Source organism: Lithobates pipiens, unplaced genomic scaffold, assembly GCF_037356315.1.
Source record: "Lithobates pipiens isolate NorthernLeopardFrog02 unplaced genomic scaffold, aLitPip1_a1.2 Scaffold_1, whole genome shotgun sequence".
Taxonomy (NCBI): Eukaryota; Metazoa; Chordata; class Amphibia; order Anura; family Ranidae; genus Lithobates; species Lithobates pipiens.
The window spans coordinates 61,504,577-61,522,525 of NW_027507685.1; the positions used below are offsets into that span (position 1 = coordinate 61,504,577).

The window sequence follows — 17,949 nt, forward strand, 5'->3', positions numbered from 1 at the left end:
CAAAGGTACAAATAGCACAGATAAATAACTTGACCAAATGTCCACAGCAAAACATTATAGATGCTAAATGAACCTTTAAGTTGGAGCGAATAGGTACAAAGCTGGGACGTTACATCAGGGTGTCTGGAATGCAGGGGTCACGTCACCTCTATCTCTTCCCAACAAAACTGATTTTTTTTTATTTTTTTAAAGAAAGGCGCAGAAGTCTTATCCTTTGAAAGTGCGAGGCACAAAGCTGCTTCAGGATTTTTCACTTCATAGGATTACTTCAGCACATTTTGGCGACAGATGTTGTAAAGTCATTTTTGTTACATAGCGTTCCCATGGCAACCCTTCAGAAGATTATTACTGGGTCTTGTGAGAAGACTAGACTATACAAGTCCTAATTGCATGGTTCTTTTATCAATGTTGTGACTAGCACAGAGTTAACAAAAAGTAATCAAGTGTCTGATAGCAATAAAATGTTCCATACTGATAGAAGACCAAAAGGTAGAGAAAAGTCACAGATTTCCACCACACCAAGAGCTTCGCGTGTTCTGCATTTTTCAGTACATTAGTCAGCAAAATAACTAGCTGTTCCTTAGTTGGAGTAAAAAGAAATTCCAATGCACACGTTTGCAGCCGCCTCAGGGTCGTGTCATCACGTGCAAAAACTAGGCCATTCTGATGGGCAAAGCTCTGCCATTTCCCATTAGTTATCCGTTAAGACAGAGTTGACCACCTCACAGCGACCAGATTTGGGTTCCGAACCTTTGCTCTTCACTAAGGTCTTGTTCACGCAGCTGCCGAGGCCTATATACCAAGAACAGCACGTTTTCTTTCTGCATCCCTAGTGCAGGCAGCCCATTCATCTCTATTAGGACGCGGTGGCTACACTTGCCCCAATATAACAAGCATGCGGCCTCAAATGCAGACAGTGAGCAGTGTCAGGTTTGGTCTAAGGAAACCCATCAAAAAAAGAACTCAGAGCTGCAACTGCCAACCTGTTTTTATAAAACGATAAGCCTTGGGCCTGCCATCACCCATGCATCACTATTTTTAAAGGAGCTTCCCCGATAGAAGAATTCAGCCACTGAAAAACTGCATCCTTCTTCCACTTCAATCACATAGCCCGTAGTAAAGCAAGGATGTGGATGACACCCTTAGAGTTTGTGATCAATTCCAGCTGCCATATTACTATCCCAAAAGGTGCCAAATTAGCTTGTAGAATTGTGCATTTCAGTGCATGAAACTTGAATAATCTAAATACCTCTCCCAAAAAGCTAACTTAAAAGTGTTACTAAGTCCCCAAAAGTAAAATGTATCTGTATATGCGGTAAAGCATGCTTGTTATATTTACTGTGGAACCTAAGGGGTTAACCCTGTGCATTGTGTAAAAGGGAGGTTTGATCTGGTCTTCTCTCAGCTCCCCTTCTTCCGCTGTCCCCAATCCATCTCCTAATTATACAGGGCATTGGAGTCACACTGTACGTGCTCAGTTTGGTGTGTATTGCTAGTTTTTTTTCGTTTCTTGGGAGGGTGCGTGTGATCAGCACAGAGACAATCCGCACTCTCCAGACAGAGGGTCAGGGGTCCTGCAAGCTCAAAGGACAGTCAGAGCAGAATTAAAACCCCTCCTACAAGCTTCAACTAAACACTGATAGAAGTGACACAAGACTGCTAGTCCTAAACATCACAATGCTTCTACCATTGCACTGTATAGTGCTTAATCCCCATCAAGGCTGTAAATCGCTAGTACAAGGCCATACTAAAATCTATGGATGGTAAGATTTCACCAATCTTCCAGGTAGTTGGCATTTTCTTCCATCTTTAGGCTCTCCAAATACAAACAAAACACCAACAGGTTTATCTGATGAGGCAAGTTTTACAGCACTTTACCGACTGTAATATATCAGAATGAATATGGTCTAAATTACCGAAAATTTCAGCTTTGCTCGTAAATAACAGCTGAAAAATAATATAGCATAAAGCCACTTAACATCTTTCGCCTCGCTCCAATCTCTATACAATGGCCATTTTCAGCACAAAAACGTCTTTGCATTGCAGAGTGGCAGCTAATCACTGAATATCAGAACGATAAGCTAAGGAGATCTGATATCTTAGAGAGAACAAGGAAGTCACTGTTGGTCTATGGGAAAAGAGCATCTATATAAGCAAAAAAAATAAAAAAATAAAGCCAACCCTGCAGAGTATTAGCTTACTCATTTTTGAAAAGGCTATTTATAGGAGAGCCGAAGGTCTGCCAGGAAACACTTCTAGACGTTCATTCTTCAATGTCATTGCCAAGGTATTGCCTGAATACAGCCTAGGGAAGATTAACTGAATTGGGGGGGGGGGGGGTATTAAACTTGTTACAACAATATAGAAGCAGGTTCACCTAAGCATTCCACTTGTGATGGCATGTTCCATGGAACAAAAAAAAAAAAAAAAAATGGAAGAGTATTTGCAGACATACGCTGCAGTCAGTAACAACAGTGTCGGCAGCATACAGGGATTGCATGGAATTTTACAAGGCGGATTTTGATTCATTGTAATGGAATTCAATACCGACGGCTAGGGCTGCTTGGAGAAGTGGAGGCTGAATCATAGGAAAGGGGAGGATATGCCAACTGCACAGCTGTTCAACTGGTCAGGAATGAGAACATCATTATATCATAGGTGGGAACAGCTGGAGAGTAGAGTAAAGTGTGACTTTTATAGCGAACAAGGGACCTTTTAATATAAACTGTCAGACTAAAGAACTTTCATTGTCACCAACAGCAACCAAATAATCGTTTCCAATAAAATTAAGGAAAAAGTCCAACTAGCCAACTTAGGGCAACAGACAGTTCATTATATATATATATATATATATATATATATATATATATATATATATATATATATATATATATATATATATATATATATATATATCACAGTGGAATTACACATAAATGTAGCTTGGCGCAGTCCTGACATTTAAATACTCCTGGCAGACAGAACAGCAAGGCTGGTGACCAGACTTATACTGGGTACACACAGGACTTCCCCCCCCCCCCCCCCATTTAACCCAGCGGGCATCGGCGTACTAACATATCCAATGTTAGTGCGGCAATCTCCCTGCTGAGCGATTGTGTTCTGACAGAAGGACTGCCCCCCCCCCTCTCTCTCTGCCAGAACAGTGATCTGCGCTTGCAGCCACTGACTGGATAACAGTCTTCCAGCATGCTTGTTCGACAGAAGCAGGTCATGAGAACAGATTCTGTTGGACAAGGAGCTGTGTACACAGGCTAAAAGTTGACAGATTCCTGCTGAATTAACCATTTTCGGGTGATCTGTACCCAGTTTTAGCCCTGTTGCGGTTAAGCAATAATGCCTTGTCACCGCCCGAACCTGTGACTGGACAATGGAGGAGTAGTGGCATACGGATGAGCTCATCCCTCCTGCTCATCTTTCTCATGGCCCTTGTCAGCATTTTTTGCACAAGGCATACTTGATTGGCTCCCAGTGCACAATTACACCAGTGTACAATTGTTCAGAAAAATAAAGCCATGCTTTACCAATTGCTCATTAGTCCTAGATTATTATGGTGGTGATTACTATGGTGCTGCAGAGCTATGAGAGTTGGTGGGACTGTCACCTGTGGTTGCTGTAGAGTTTCCAGGACTGAAGACACAGAAAAACCCTACTAATGAGCCATGTTTACAAACTTGAATAACTGGGCTTTAGATAATATGTGGACTTCCAGGCAATGTGCACTTATTCTTTTTGTCCGTGACCTAAGCTAATCGATCCCTCTCCGCAGATTACTTACCACCAAGACCCAACAAACACCGCCTACAGCAGAGGTGGTTTACATACCATGCCGCCAAGCCTCATCTCTTACCCACACAGTAGATCCCCATAGAAACCTGTAGGCCTTGTCCTTCATCCCCAGCTGGGAGATGAAGGTGAATGAGCACCATGAAATAAATTTTATAGGACTCTACTGGTCAGACGGGAGACAAAAGGACTTGCGGTGTAGGATGTAAACAATCCCCAGGTCTCGGGTCTCAGCATCTGCAGAATGAGAAGATGAGATTAGTTATGTCAGCGCACTTTGGAAGTGCACTTATCTTGGTTAACCACTTGCCGCCCGCCCTATAGGCAATTGACGGCTGCAAAGTGGTTTCATAATCCTGACCGGACGTCATATGACGTGATCAGGATCGCGGCGATCGTTGTTGCGGGGTGTCAGTCTGACACCCGGCAACTACGATCTCGGTAAAGAGTCTCAGACGGAGACTCTTTACCACGTGATCAGCCGTGTCCAGTCACGGCTGATCACAGTGTAAATGGGAAGAGCCGGTGATCGGCTTTCCCTCACTCGCGTCTGTCAGACGCGAGTAGAGGAGAGCCGATCGGCTGCTCCTCTGACAGGGGGGGGGTCTGTGCTGATCGATTATCAGCACAGCCCCCCCGAGGATGCCCACACTGGACCACCAGGGATGCCACCAGACCACCAGGGAAAAGGTAATCCTCCCTAGACCACCAGGGATGCCAGTCAGCACAATGGATGCCAATCAGTGCCCATAATGGATGCCAATCAGTGCCCACAATGGGCATCACTGATTGGTATGCATTATTGTTTGGCACTGATTGGCATCCATTACTATAGTATAACACCAGTGCCGCCCATCCGTGCCCACCCGTGCCCACCCGTGCCGCCCATCCGTGCCGCCCATCCGTGCCGCCCATCCGTGCCGCCCATCCGTGCCCACCTGTGCCAATTTGTGCCACCTATCAGTGCCAATTTGTGCCGCCCATCCGTGCCACATATCAGTGTCCATCAATGCCACCTCATCAGTGCCACTTCATTGGTGCCACATTGGTGCCCATCAGTGCCGCCTTAGCAGTGCCGCCTTAGCAGTGCCGCCCCATCAGTGAAGGAGAAAACGTACTTATTTACAAAGTTTTGAAACTGAAACTGAAATTCGGTATTTTTTTATTTGTAGCGCAAAAAATAAAAAACGTAGAGCTGATCAAATACCACCAAAAGAAGGCTCTATTTGTGGGAAAAAAAATTTAAAAATTTCATTTGGGTACAGTGTAGCATGACCGCGCAATTGTCATTCAAAGTGCGACAGCGCTGAAAGCTCAAAATTGGTCTGGGCAGGAAGGTGTTTAAGTGCCCTGTATTGAAGTGGTTAAACTCTGCTTTCCCTTCTCCAGTTTCCTAAATTATAGATGTAATATGCAATTCTAACACAGCCCTACTTCTCTGTTGACATATTAAAAGGAAACCTGTGTAGAGAAATATACGCAGGCTGCCACTGCTGTCCTTCTGAAAATGCCAGTTGCCTGGTTACAAATCTGTTCTTCTGGTTTCAATACCTTCTAAATCAGTGACCTGGAACTAGCATGCAAATTATAAATGGTCAGAACTCCTGCACTATTGTTCTGAGTCAACAGCCCAGAATGTACAATATACAGTGATTAAGCATAATACCCAAAGAACTAGCTTTTTAGGAGGAGAGGCTGGCCTCCAAACTCACTCTTTACAGGTTTCCTTTAAATTAAATCTAAATCCAATTACAAAAAAAAATAATAATAATAAATTTTAAAAAACCTCACACGCTTTAAAAAGTAGAACACCAATTCCTTCTGCTTGAGCGAAAAAAATTGCCAAGTTCTGTTTGCCCTCCGCATACTGCCCTCAGCCCCCTCATCTGTCTATTGTCATAGGTCCTCTTTGGACTAAATGACAGTGAGCATCATCCTACCCATCTCCTGTGATCCCAGCCTATCACTGACACACACCTGTGGGTGCAATATCAAAGTCTGGGCTTCCAGTACTCCTGGACTGAGTGCCAGTCAGTCGAGGAAAGCCTACACCCTTGCTGCTGTTGGGAGAGGGGAGAGAGGAGGAAGGGCCCTAGGATGGATCAGTGGACCGGCTAGAAGACATATGTATGTATGTATGTATGTATGTATGTATGTATGTATGTATGTATGTATGTATATATATTTTTATTTTTTTCAATCTGCAACTTTCATTAAAATGAAAGCAGTGATGGCACTCATAGGCTCCAATGGCCCTGCCATTGTTAGTGCTCCCTCCTCTCCCCTGCAGCAGCATGTGACCAAAAAAAGTGGAGGTAAAAGATATAAGTACACAGATTTTTTTTTTTTTTTTTTATACAGCACAGTAAGTTGTGCATATCCAGCATGGTCAAGAAGCAGAAATTAAAAGCGGTAGTAAACTGCACTTTAAAAAAAAAAAAAAAGCCCTGTCACGGCTTCCATCTTCAGCCGGTCTTCCTTCAAGGTTTGCGTTCTCCGGGCCATCTGAATGCCCGCACCACAATGACGTCACTTCCGTGCTTGTGCGCTGGAGTCATAGACTGTGGCATGGAGCTCTGAAGGGATGGCAGAGTGCATGCGCCGGTAATGTCACTGGCTGCAGTGTGAATATCTGCTAAACAGTGTAAGTTTAGGAGATATTCACTGTACCTACAGGTAAGCCATTTATAAATCTTACCTGTAGGTACAAGAAAAAAATAAAAAAAAATTAAAAATAAAAAGAAGAAAAAAAGGGTTTACTTCCACTTTAAAGAATGCAATCCTGGGAGTATTTTTCGCTAAGTGTATATATAAATATACGCAAATTTCTAAATGAATTTCCTTGTCGAGCACACAGCCTTTCCTAGTCAAGCGAGCACACAGTTAAACTTACAGCAGCCTAATCCACCTCACTTGTGTGATAAAATCCTATATTTGGACAGAATGTTGAGTCAGTAATTTCCTCTTGTTGGCATTACTAGCATTCTGAGAAGGACACTCATTTCCAGATAAGGGTTATTGGGAAAAAAAAAAATGCAGCAATACAAGAATAAATACAAAATAAGTGCAGCACTAATGGAATAACATTGCAAAATATTCCAATTTTCAGATAAAAAAAAAAAATAAAATAAAATAAAATAAAAAAAAAAAAAAAGGGGGGGGGGGGGGGAATAGAAAAACTAAAGAAAAGTTCCAGTGAAAATTTAAGTCCATAAATAAAGGGTTAAACAACACCCATCTGTGTAAGATATCAATGGCAGATTGCAGAAGAGGAAACCGTGAAAGATCCTTCAAAGAATGTGCATCCAGCTCCACACCCAAGTAAGTAGCCTGCTTAGCTATCCGTGACCACTAAAACAGTAGTCTCACCACGCACAGGGAAATCAGTCTCCCCAGGACCCTTAATGGTGTCTGGAACCACAGCTAGGCCGATAACACTTGAAAGAAAAATGCTTCCATAGTGCAGTACTTTATAAAAGATGAATTTAAATATAATAAGTGAATTGCACTTACAAGACGTAAGACGTTCACAATCGGTACAGCAATAGGTCTCGTAATGGAGACCGCTGCGTCCCCACAGGCTTCTCTTCACTTCCTACTTCATTGGATCATCAATCTCCCTACGCGTTTCGTCACCAAGACGTCTGGGGATTGGCCAATAACTTATATGGATGGGTGTGTAACCCTTTATTTATGGACTGAAATCTTCGCTGGGACTTTGCTTTAGTTTTTCTATTTATTCTTTTTTTTTTTTTTTTTTTATCTGAAAAAATTTTGCAATATGATTATTCCATTAGTGCTGCACTTATTTTGTATTTATTTATCCATTTGAGTTTTTGTTTTAGACTTTATGTGAGAATATAGTGAATAGACTAAGCTGCCGGCACCATAGTTTTGTTTTCTTCCTCGGTTAAGTTTTTTCTAGCGAAGTGTTAGCCTTTGGGCTTCTTTTTTTTTTACAATACAAGCAAGACCCTCAACTCACTAGTTTTTTTTGTTTTGTTTTTTGCAATTTGAAGAAGAAAGGAGATATGTTTTACTGCTGTACCATGCAGCATAATCTAGTCATAAAAGAAAACAAAAAATTGCACAAGGACAATAAAAATCTACTTAGCGCAAAAGTGAAGTCAAAGCAAGAACCCATCATAGTGGACTGTTTGCTATTGTATTCAGTTTTTTTTTTTTTTGAGAATAAAGGGAGAATTATAACCCCTACAAGGTTTATTTTGCCATCTGTATCCATTACACAGTAACATGACAATTTTAGGTATTATCCATGTGGGCTAACATACTTTCCCCAATCACCAAAAACATCAAAAGCCTCCGAGACAGCACATCACCAATTGACATCATCCCCACAAAATTCCTGAAAGAATGTTCCAACATCTTGACTCCCACCATAACTCGCCTCATAAATCAGTCGTTTAAAGAAGGGATTGTTCTGGGCACCCTCAAACGAGGCATCGTCAAACCCCTGCTAAAGAAACCCAACCTCGACCCTCAGGACCCTAATCACCGCAGACCGATAAGAAGCCTTAACACAATCTCCAAGATTATGGAGAAAGTGGTAGTACAACAGCTACAACACCACCTGGATACACAAACTCCTGGACCCTCTGCAACCAGGCTTCTGCCCAGGCCATGGCACAGAAACTGCACTTCAAGATATGGGACGACGCCCCCGAAGCAGCAGATGATGGAGAATTATGTCTCCTGGTACTGTTGGACCTCAGTGCAGCATTCGATACAGTGGACCAAAATACTTTACTCATCCGCCTCACAGAAGTAGCAGGGGTCCCAGATTCAGATCTACAATGTTTCGCATCCTTCTTAGGAAATCGTTCTCAGACAGTGAAACTAGGAGCATTCACCTCTGAAACCCGAGCAATCTCTTGCGGAGTCTCTCAAGGATCACCCTTGTCGCCAGTGCTCTTCAACATACATCCGCCCACTCCTCAAAATCATCGGAATATCAGATTTCTGCTTCCACTCAACTCTACTTCCGCATCACCGGACAAAAAAGACCATCATCAGCAACTAGAAAAATGCCTCACTTTGATAGACAACTTGATGACCACTAGCTCCCTCAAACTCAACGAATCGAAAACAGAGCTTCTTATCCTACATGCAAACCAAAATATCCAAACCAAGACCCCTTGGTCACCACCCACCATCTTGGGACAGACCATCGCTCCGAGGACCAAGGCCAAGAGTCTCGGAGTCATTTTTGACTCAGAAATGTCAATGGGTGCACAAATAGGATCAGTAGTGAGCGGATCTCACCATCTCCTCCGCCTGCTACGTAGACTCATCCCCTTCATTCCAAATGAGGACAAAGCAGCGGTAGTTGGAACAGTCGTTAATTCACAACTTCACTACGCAAACTCCCTCTACATAGGACTACCCCAATATCAACTTGCGAGCTTACAACTCATCCAAAACACGGCAGCAAGACTGATAATAGGAAAAAAAAACTGGGAATCCATCTCCCCTTCCCTGAGGAGCCTTCATTGGCTTACCGTAAAGAATCGGATCATATTGAAGACCCTCTGCCTCACCCACAAATGCACACAACGCTCCACAATACCTACTCGAGAAAATAAAACACTATACACCCAATCACAGCCTTCGATCATTTAACCAAAACCTCCTCCTCATTCCCAATCCCGTTACAAATCAAAGGGAGAACGGAGATTTGCAGTCCAAGGGCCACGACTATGGAACGCTCTACCAAGGGCAGTCCAAGGGCCACGACTATGGAACGCTCTACCGGCTTACACTCGAATGGAAGAAAACCATCAGGAAAAAACTCAAGACCTACCACTTCTAGAAGCTTGACAACACAGGTCGAATCCAGTGCCTTGAGGAGATTCAGTTCGCATTTGTAGCGCTATACAAAATTATTCATTCATACGTTCCTCTAAATTAACACATACTGCATTGTATTAAAGTGGTTGTAAACCCTTACAAACCACTTTGACCTACAGGTAAGCATAGATTAAGGCTTACCTGTAGGTTCAAGCAATATCTCCTAAACCTATATGGTTTAGGAGATATTTGCCCGAAAACAGGCACCGCTGTCTACGGCGCAGGCGCATTCTCAGTGACGGAGCCGCCGCGCGTGTCGGCTCCCGTGCGCATGCACGGGAGTGACGTCATCGCGGCTTCGCCGAATGTGTATTTTTTTTTTTTGCTTCATAAATTTTGGAAGTTCTACTACATAAATTTTGTGCCCTTTCTCCGCCAAAGTATTAAAGCATTCTACAACAGAATTGGACCAGCCTAACGCAACCTTTTTACCAAGGAGGAACCCCTCAAAAAGCTTTCACATTTCAGGAAACTCCCTCCAAAAACTATATCTTCATCAGTACATTTTAGTGATCAATAGGTTGCAGAAAGTTTTAAAAGAAAAAAAAAAAAAAAAAAAAACACTCGCAAAACGCTCAAGTCAAGCATTTCTATAGAATGGTGCCAAAAATGCTTAAAACCTGCCAAAAAGAAGCTCACATACTTTGAGCGAAAGGCATTTTGCTTCAGGCGACAGAACACTCAGGTGTAAACAGGGGTCATTGAAATTAACCCTTTCATGACAGCCTATTTTTGGCATTTGGTGTTTAAAAGTTAAAATCCATATTTTTTGCTAGAAAATTACTTGGAACCCCTAAACATTATATATATATTTTTTTTAGCAGAGACTCTTTAGAATAAAACGGCGATTGTTGCAATATTTTATGTCACACGGTATTTGCGCAGCTGTGTTTTAAACGCAACTTTTTTGGAAAAGGGACACTTTCATGAATTAAAAGAAAACAAAACAGTAAAATCAGCCCAATTTTTTGCATTTTTTTGTAATGTGAAAGATAATGTTACGCCGAGTAAATAGATACCTAACATGTCACAATTTAATAATTGCACGCACTCGTGGATTGACGACAAAGTACGGTACCTAAAAATCTCAATAGGCGGCTCTTTAAATTTGTTTTACGGTTACCAGGTTAGCGTTACAGAGGAGGTCTAGTGCTAGAATTATTGCTCTCGCTCTGACGATCGCGGCGATACCTCACATGTGTGATTTGAACACTGTTTACATATGCGGGTGCGACTTCCGTATGCGTTTTCTTTGCTTCGCGAGCTCGCGGAGACGGTGAGCGCTTTAAATTTTTTATATTTTTTTTTATTTATATTAAAATGACTAAATTGTTTTAAAAAAATATAAAATAATTGATCACTTTTATTGCTGTCACAGGGAATGTAAACATCCCTTGTGACAGTAATAGGTGGTGACAGGTACTCTTTATGGAGGGATGGGGGGGTCTAAAAGACCTCCCATCCCTCCTTTACACTTCAATGTATTCAGATCTCCGAAAACGGCGATTCTGAATACCGTATATTTTTTAAAACCGGTGCCATTGGCAGCCGAGTAAACGGGAAGTGACGCCATGACGTCGCTTCCGTGTTTACGATTAGGATACTGGAACGAAGCCGATTACGGCTTCATTCCAGTTCCTCCCCAGCAGCCGGAGGCGCCGGATCTTGAATCGGTGCTCCTGATCGAGCGGGAGAACCGGTAACAGCAGCAGGAGGGGGGGGCGTCCCCTCCCGCTCATCCGGCATAACAGCCGAGCGGCTTTTAGCCGCTTCGGTTGTTATGGCTGGATAGCCAATCGCCCGCTGAAAAAAACGGTACCGGAATGATGCCTGCAGGTGCGGGCATCATCCCGGTATAACCCCCGGAAGCCGAGTACGCAGATCTGCGTACACTCGGCGGGAAGGGGTTAATAGAATTTGACTTGATAAGCGTTTTAGAACTACAAGCTTCAAGTAGAAAAATCGTCCAGGTGTGAACGGGGCCTAAAACCTGCCATATAAACAGCTCAATTTGGAGCTGATTCCTGATGAAAATTCAACGTGGAGCCAATTAGAACACTGACAGCCGAGCAGTTACTGCATCCAATCAGATGCAGACACTGTTCAGGTATTTTAATAGCCATGCGTGCCAGCTGTCAGAATGTAAGAGCAGAGGAGACTCTTTTACCCATGCGTCTTAGCAAGGATACAGGAATCCATTCGATCTCCCTTATTCCGCTATCGGCCTTAATAAGAGAAATGTGCGCGGGTAGCCTCGGTGGCCAGTGTAAGCAAGAGATCATCTGCCACTTTTCTCACTTCAAAGTCACTTGCAGCCTTTAGAGGAACCCTGGTGGGAAAAAGGTTGGTCTGGACAATACCAGGAGCCAGGCATCCAACAGATCTATGCAAATAACAGCTAGTTTTTGTTTTTCTATTAACAATAATGACTTTGAAAGCAGCGTCTTTGTGACTTTCTAAAAGTTTTTTTGGTGCTAAGGTGATTTCTTACTTATATCAAACACAGATATGCATAGTCACTTTTCCTTGTTCTTTATAAAAAATAAAACAACTACCTCTAAATGAGGCCAGTCAAGAAAAAAAAAAAAAAAGCTAAAACTTTTTACATTTGAAAAGTGGAGGGTCAAAACCCGACAGGTTTTTATTGAGGACTTGTTTCTCATCAGGGAAATTTTCTGGTGACCATTGCCACGGGACAAATAAGGTGAAACAAAATTTTCCAACCAATATAACAGGACATTTCCAAGTGGGGAAAACCAATACAGTAACAAAACGAATAAAGGGGAGATTCCCCATCTGTTTCCTTGTCTCTGCAACAGGAAATTGGTGTATTTGCTGGTAAGGCCCTGACTTTCTACCCTGCAACTAAACTCTGCCTACCCAACAGCTCTCCAACTTACACATCTGCAAAAGGAATTGATAACTAGAATGCCAATGGTATGGACAACACACAACTTATATATCGGGCCCACTGTGAACCCCGTGAGACTAAAGCTACATAGGCGATTCTTGCTAGCTCAGTTGTACTATTAAAAAGGGGTTGTAAACCCTCAAGGTTTTTCACCTTAATGCATTAAGGTGAAAAACCTAATGTAGTGCAGCAGCCCCTACAGAGCCCCCCCCCCCCCTTTTACCTACCTGAATCCAATCTTTTCAACTACGAGAACAAGCCTAGCAGCTCCAGCTGCTTTCTGAAGTCCTCATTGGACAGACTGATAGCAGCAGGAGCCATTGGTTCCCGCTGTCAATCAAATCCATTGGCACGGGAGCAGGGGCCAAGTCCTGCTGTCTGTGTCAATGGACGGAGCATGCCCGCACAAGTGCCCCCTTGGAAAGTGGGTCTCCGAGGGGGCACTCAATATGGGGGAAGAGCCAGGAGCCAGGGGGCCCAGAAGAGGAGGATAATGTTAGAATAGCAGAGTTATATGGACTTGGCTAACAAATTAAAGCCAAACTCCAGCTCACACTTTACAAGTAGTTACAGTAACAGCTTTTTTTCTCCTTTTGGGATAAAATTTTTCCATAAGGCTGGTTTCACACTGATGCTCTTTGGCTGCTGTAGCCATGGTTTTGGCTGCAAGCCCATAGATTTTTTTTTTTTTTTTTTTAGGTTGCGCTTTTTCTGAACGCACACCGAGAGCCTTGTATGCTGCATCTTTGGTACACTTTCAGAAAATGCACAACCTAATAGGAAGTCTATGGGACCATGGTTAAAGCGTTTAAAAACCATGCATACACCCGTCCTGGGGCCAATCCAGTGTGAAATTGGTCTAAATGAATAAAAGCTGACCACTGTAAACAACCCTCTCCGTATTACATGTCTAAAACCTCCAACTGCTACTTTGCCTGGACAGTTTGGTCTGAAACAAAAAAAAAAAAAAGGGAAGCTAACAAAAATATAAACAGACTTACCGGCAGAGTCTCCAGGAGAAAATAAAGGGAAAAAAGGCCTGAGGACTCATTTATAATAAGCGCCATGGGGCAGTAAAAAGCAGATGGCTTAGCTGCAGTATTAACCAATACCCCCCCCCCCCCCCCCAGGACTTGCAGTCACCAAGGACTATACAACATGGCAAAAGTTGAACCCCCCAACATTTTCAGGAATGGCACTGAACACGACCTATTAAACTTAAGGTGGAACTAAACTTTATTAAACTGTGAGTAGGTGGCTCTTTATTGTAGAAGAGCATGCAATGTCTCTTCTCAATAACAAACACTTACCTGCCTGCTCACAATTTTCTATTGAATGCACAGCTCAGTGTCCATGCCCGACAAATTCTGGCTGTGTTTGAATGGCCGACTCCTGTGTGCATGTGCAGTATGAAGTCATTCCACCACCAGTCAATCAAGAGGCCAAAAATTTGAAAATCAGAAGAAGCTGGGGAGAATAACAGCAGGGAACTTGGAAGGTGGAGGTGACGGTAAAGAGGCAACATGCAACCAGTCAATAGTGATCTATCACAATCTATTTTCAGAGAGGCAGCAAGGGCTTTTGCACATCTAAAACAGCACTCAGCATTAGATCACATCGGTGCGGCTTTGAAATCGTGCTAATTCCACACAGAATGCACTTTCAATTTCATTGCGGCTCGTGACTTCAATTAACAGAAGTCTATGCAAGTCACAATGAAATCGGTAAAAAGTAGTGTAGGAACCTTTCATAAATCGCAATAGGGTGCGACTTGTCATATGATTTGACAGTTCCAAATCTCATGACAAGTCGCACCAGTGTGAACTGGGGAAAAAAAAAAAAAGGAACATAACATGGGTGAACAGGCAGGATTTGTAATGCAGAAGAGACATGCTAAGGCTACCCGTACAATTTTCTTAATCAATTTCCTTTAGATTGACCTTCAAAACTATGTAGTGCAAGGGCCTGCCTGACTGCATACAAATTGAAACTGTTTACCTTCAACCTCATATTATATGGTTTTAGTAAATCTAAAGAAAAAAAAGAATTGTATAATGTATGGCCAGCCTGTCTCTTCTGCATTAAAAGTTACTTACCTGCCTGTCCACCCCTGTACAGTGAGCTGCGCATGCACAACTCATTGTAAAAGCAATGGCGAGTTGACTTGAACTCCCGCCCATGCACTGGAATGATGTCATCTTGCTCTGGCAAATTGACATCTTCTGGTGGCCAATTTCTGACTATCAATTGCCAGAGCAAGATGACATCACTCCAGTGTATGTGCGGGAGTTCATGTCAACTCGGCATTGCTGAACATCTACAATGAGCTGTGCATGCGCAGGGACGGACAGTCAGGTAAGTAGCTTTAATGCAGAAGAGACTTTGGGCTGGCCATACATTATACAATTTTCCTATTTAATTTCCTTCAGATTTACCTTCAGCTATATAGTGTAAGTGCCTGCCCGATTGCTTACAAATTGAAAACGTGTTTAGGTTTGGTTTTATTGTATGGTTTTGGTAAATATAAAAAGGGAAACTGAATAAGGTATGGGCAGCCTAAGTCTCTTCTGCATTAAAGTTACTGACCTGCCTGTCCATCCCTGTACAGTGAGCTGCGCATTCACAACTCATTGGAGAATTTTCGGCAATGCCGAGTTGTTTTGAACTCCTGCACATACACTGGAGTGATGTCATCTTGGTCTGGCAATTGATACCCAGAAACTGGCCACCAGAAGATGTCAACAGCTAGTGGGGACGCCACATCTCCAAAACTAAGGGGAGTATGGTTCCGATTAAAAAAAACACCACTACCACCACATCTAAGAACTGGTAAGCGCCAATATATTGCATTATTGGCTCTAGGTGGAATTCCGCTGTGACAAGTCTGGGTTGTAGAATTCTTGCTTTGTTACCCTTTGAAGAAGACAATCAGCATTTCAACTTGCTCTAAACTTTCCAGCCATGCTCTTCTTACCTAACATCCCTTCAGGAAAACCATTAACACCAAACAAAACCAAATATTTTGGCCTCCCAAACTTCAGCTGCAAATATTTACAATGACAACAAAAAAAAGGAGCGGTGGCATCCATCTGTGGAAGTGATGGGACTGAGATTCTTGAGGAGGGGGCCGCAGTAATTGACAATCCAGAAGCTCATTCAGTTCCTGAATAGCCCTAATCCTAGACTCTGGCCCCCACAAGGCATTCACTTTGCCACCCCCCCCCCTGACATTGGAGCCCGCCTGCAACAAGTAACTGTCCATGAGGGTGACGTCACCTGAAAAGTCAATAGCCCTTTGTTATGACTCGAGGAAGAGGGGGTGAAGACTGAGCGGCCTCAAGGAGATCCCTGAATAAAATAAATAGGAATGGCCGGGAGGAAGACTTCTAAAAACCAGAGAGAGAGATAGAGAGAGAGAGAGAGAGCGCTGTGATTGGGGGGGGGGGGGGGGGGGAGAGGAATCTACAAGGAGTGAGAGAGGAGGGGGGGGAGGCGCAGAGCTGTCTGCAGCCTACGTGGCATTTCCAAGAGGCAAAGGCAGGGGCGCTGCAGACTGGGGGCACATCCATCACCCCCATCAGGGCTATTAACCCCTGCCATCCTCTCTTTAACCCTTGCAACACCAACAAAAAAAAAAGAAAAGCACTTTTGCTTTTTCTGGCCAACTCAAACCCATAGAAGGAAAAAAATTTTTTTTTTATTTAACCAAAAAGTGAAGCTGCAACCAATTAGATCTTTCCAATAATAATAATAATAATAAAAAAAAGGAATAAAAATAAAAAAAGGGAGTGACTACAGCCCCAGATCACAAATGTACCCTCAATCAGCAACAGGCTGCAATCAGGTGCCAGCTGCAGTATTATGATAATGATGAGTCCCCCTGATCATGTGACCAGGCCAGGCATACCGGCAGCCGGTGTCCCGCACTGTCCAGCTGGAATGCGGTGTCAGCGAAGCGTAGCGGTGCTTACCTGGGTGCGGTCGGTAGGCAAGCCGAGGCAGGGTGGGACAGAAGGAAGAGGAGGAGGTGGTGGGGTGACGGGGTGAAGAAGACGCAAGGTTGCCCGGTGTCTGTCTTCCTGCGCCGTGGTGTCCCCGGGGCCGCTGCAATCTCAGTGCGCAGCTCTTCCACTGCCGGGCTGCAGCGCCATGCTGGAATGCGGGGAGGTGCGCCTGCGCAGAAGCGGCCGGGCACAGGCGGCCCAGACGGCCCCGCCCACTGCTCTCCTCAGTGTGTGCTGGCAGAGAGATATGTGCCCCCCTCCTCCCCTCCTCCTCCTTCTCCCCCCCTGCTAGGAAAATCCACACTGACCCCCTTCACTGTACAAATAGTTTCAGTGCATGGGAAACCCACACAGCCCCGGCATTGTTTGCTCATTGGCAGACATACATTGCAGCCCCAGTCATCTTTCACAGAGGTGCCACTTCTCCCATCTCCACACACAAGATATGGGATTGTCAGGCTCCCTCACTCACCCCACTTTGGTTTCTCAGACATGGTGGCTGCTGACGTATTCAATGTTTTCCACACACCTTCAGCCATACACTACTAACTTAGAGGACTTAAAAGTCTTCTCTGCCTGGTTATTAAAGTGTATCTAAAGGCCAAAACTTTTTATTTCCATTTTGAATAATCAACTTTTTGCTATCTGTGTCCCATTCAAATGACATGTGCACATTGGGCACATGTACCCGGCCATCCACATGTTGCCCACATCCCTGGTGGTCCTGGGGGCTTCCCTGGTGGTCCAGTGTGGTCATCCGAGGAGGGGCTGCGCTGATAAACAATCAGCACAGACCCCCCCCCCCCCCCTGTCAGGAGAGCCGCCGATCAGCTCTCCTCTACTCGCGTCTGCCGATCAACGACTTTTCCTGTTTACATCGTGGTCAGTCATGATTGGACTCGGCTGATCACATGGTAAAGAGCTTCCGCTGGAGGCTCTTTACCGAGATCGGTGTAGTGGTGTGTCAGACTGACACACCACTCCACCGATCGCCGTCGGTGCCCCCACCGGTGCGCAGCGGCATGTTATCCTGTAGGACGTCATATGACACCCAGTCAGGATAACAGAACCACTTCCCAGACGTCAATCTGCTATTGAGCGGGCAGGAAGTGGTAAAAAAAATGGCACTCTTTTTTGTTTTTATAGCGCAAAAAATAAAAGACAGCTCTATTTGTGGGGGAAAAAAAGACAAAAATGATTGATTTGGGTACAGTGTTGCAATTGTCAGTTAAAGTAACGCAGTGCCACAAACTTGATCTACTGGGATTTTCACGCATAGCCATCTCTGGGGTTTACAGAGAATCGGCCAAAAAAGAGAAAATATCCAGTGAGTGGAAGTTGTGTGGACAAAAATGCCTTGTT

The 17,949-nt window shown here is 43.9% G+C and overlaps 1 protein-coding gene across 2 annotated transcripts in view; it reads right to left on the reverse strand.

Annotated features, from left to right (window-relative positions):
• The window catches only part of LOC143924856 (fibronectin type-III domain-containing protein 3A-like), a 144,678-nt gene extending 127,938 nt beyond the window's left edge, over nt 1-16,740 (reverse strand). For both annotated transcript variants that reach the window (XM_077449551.1, XM_077449391.1), the window contains exon 1: nt 16,555-16,740. The gene's annotated coding sequence lies outside the window, so the exon portion shown is untranslated. The remainder of the gene's footprint in view (nt 1-16,554) is intronic.
• Nucleotides 16,741-17,949: the final 1,209 nt, after the last annotated feature.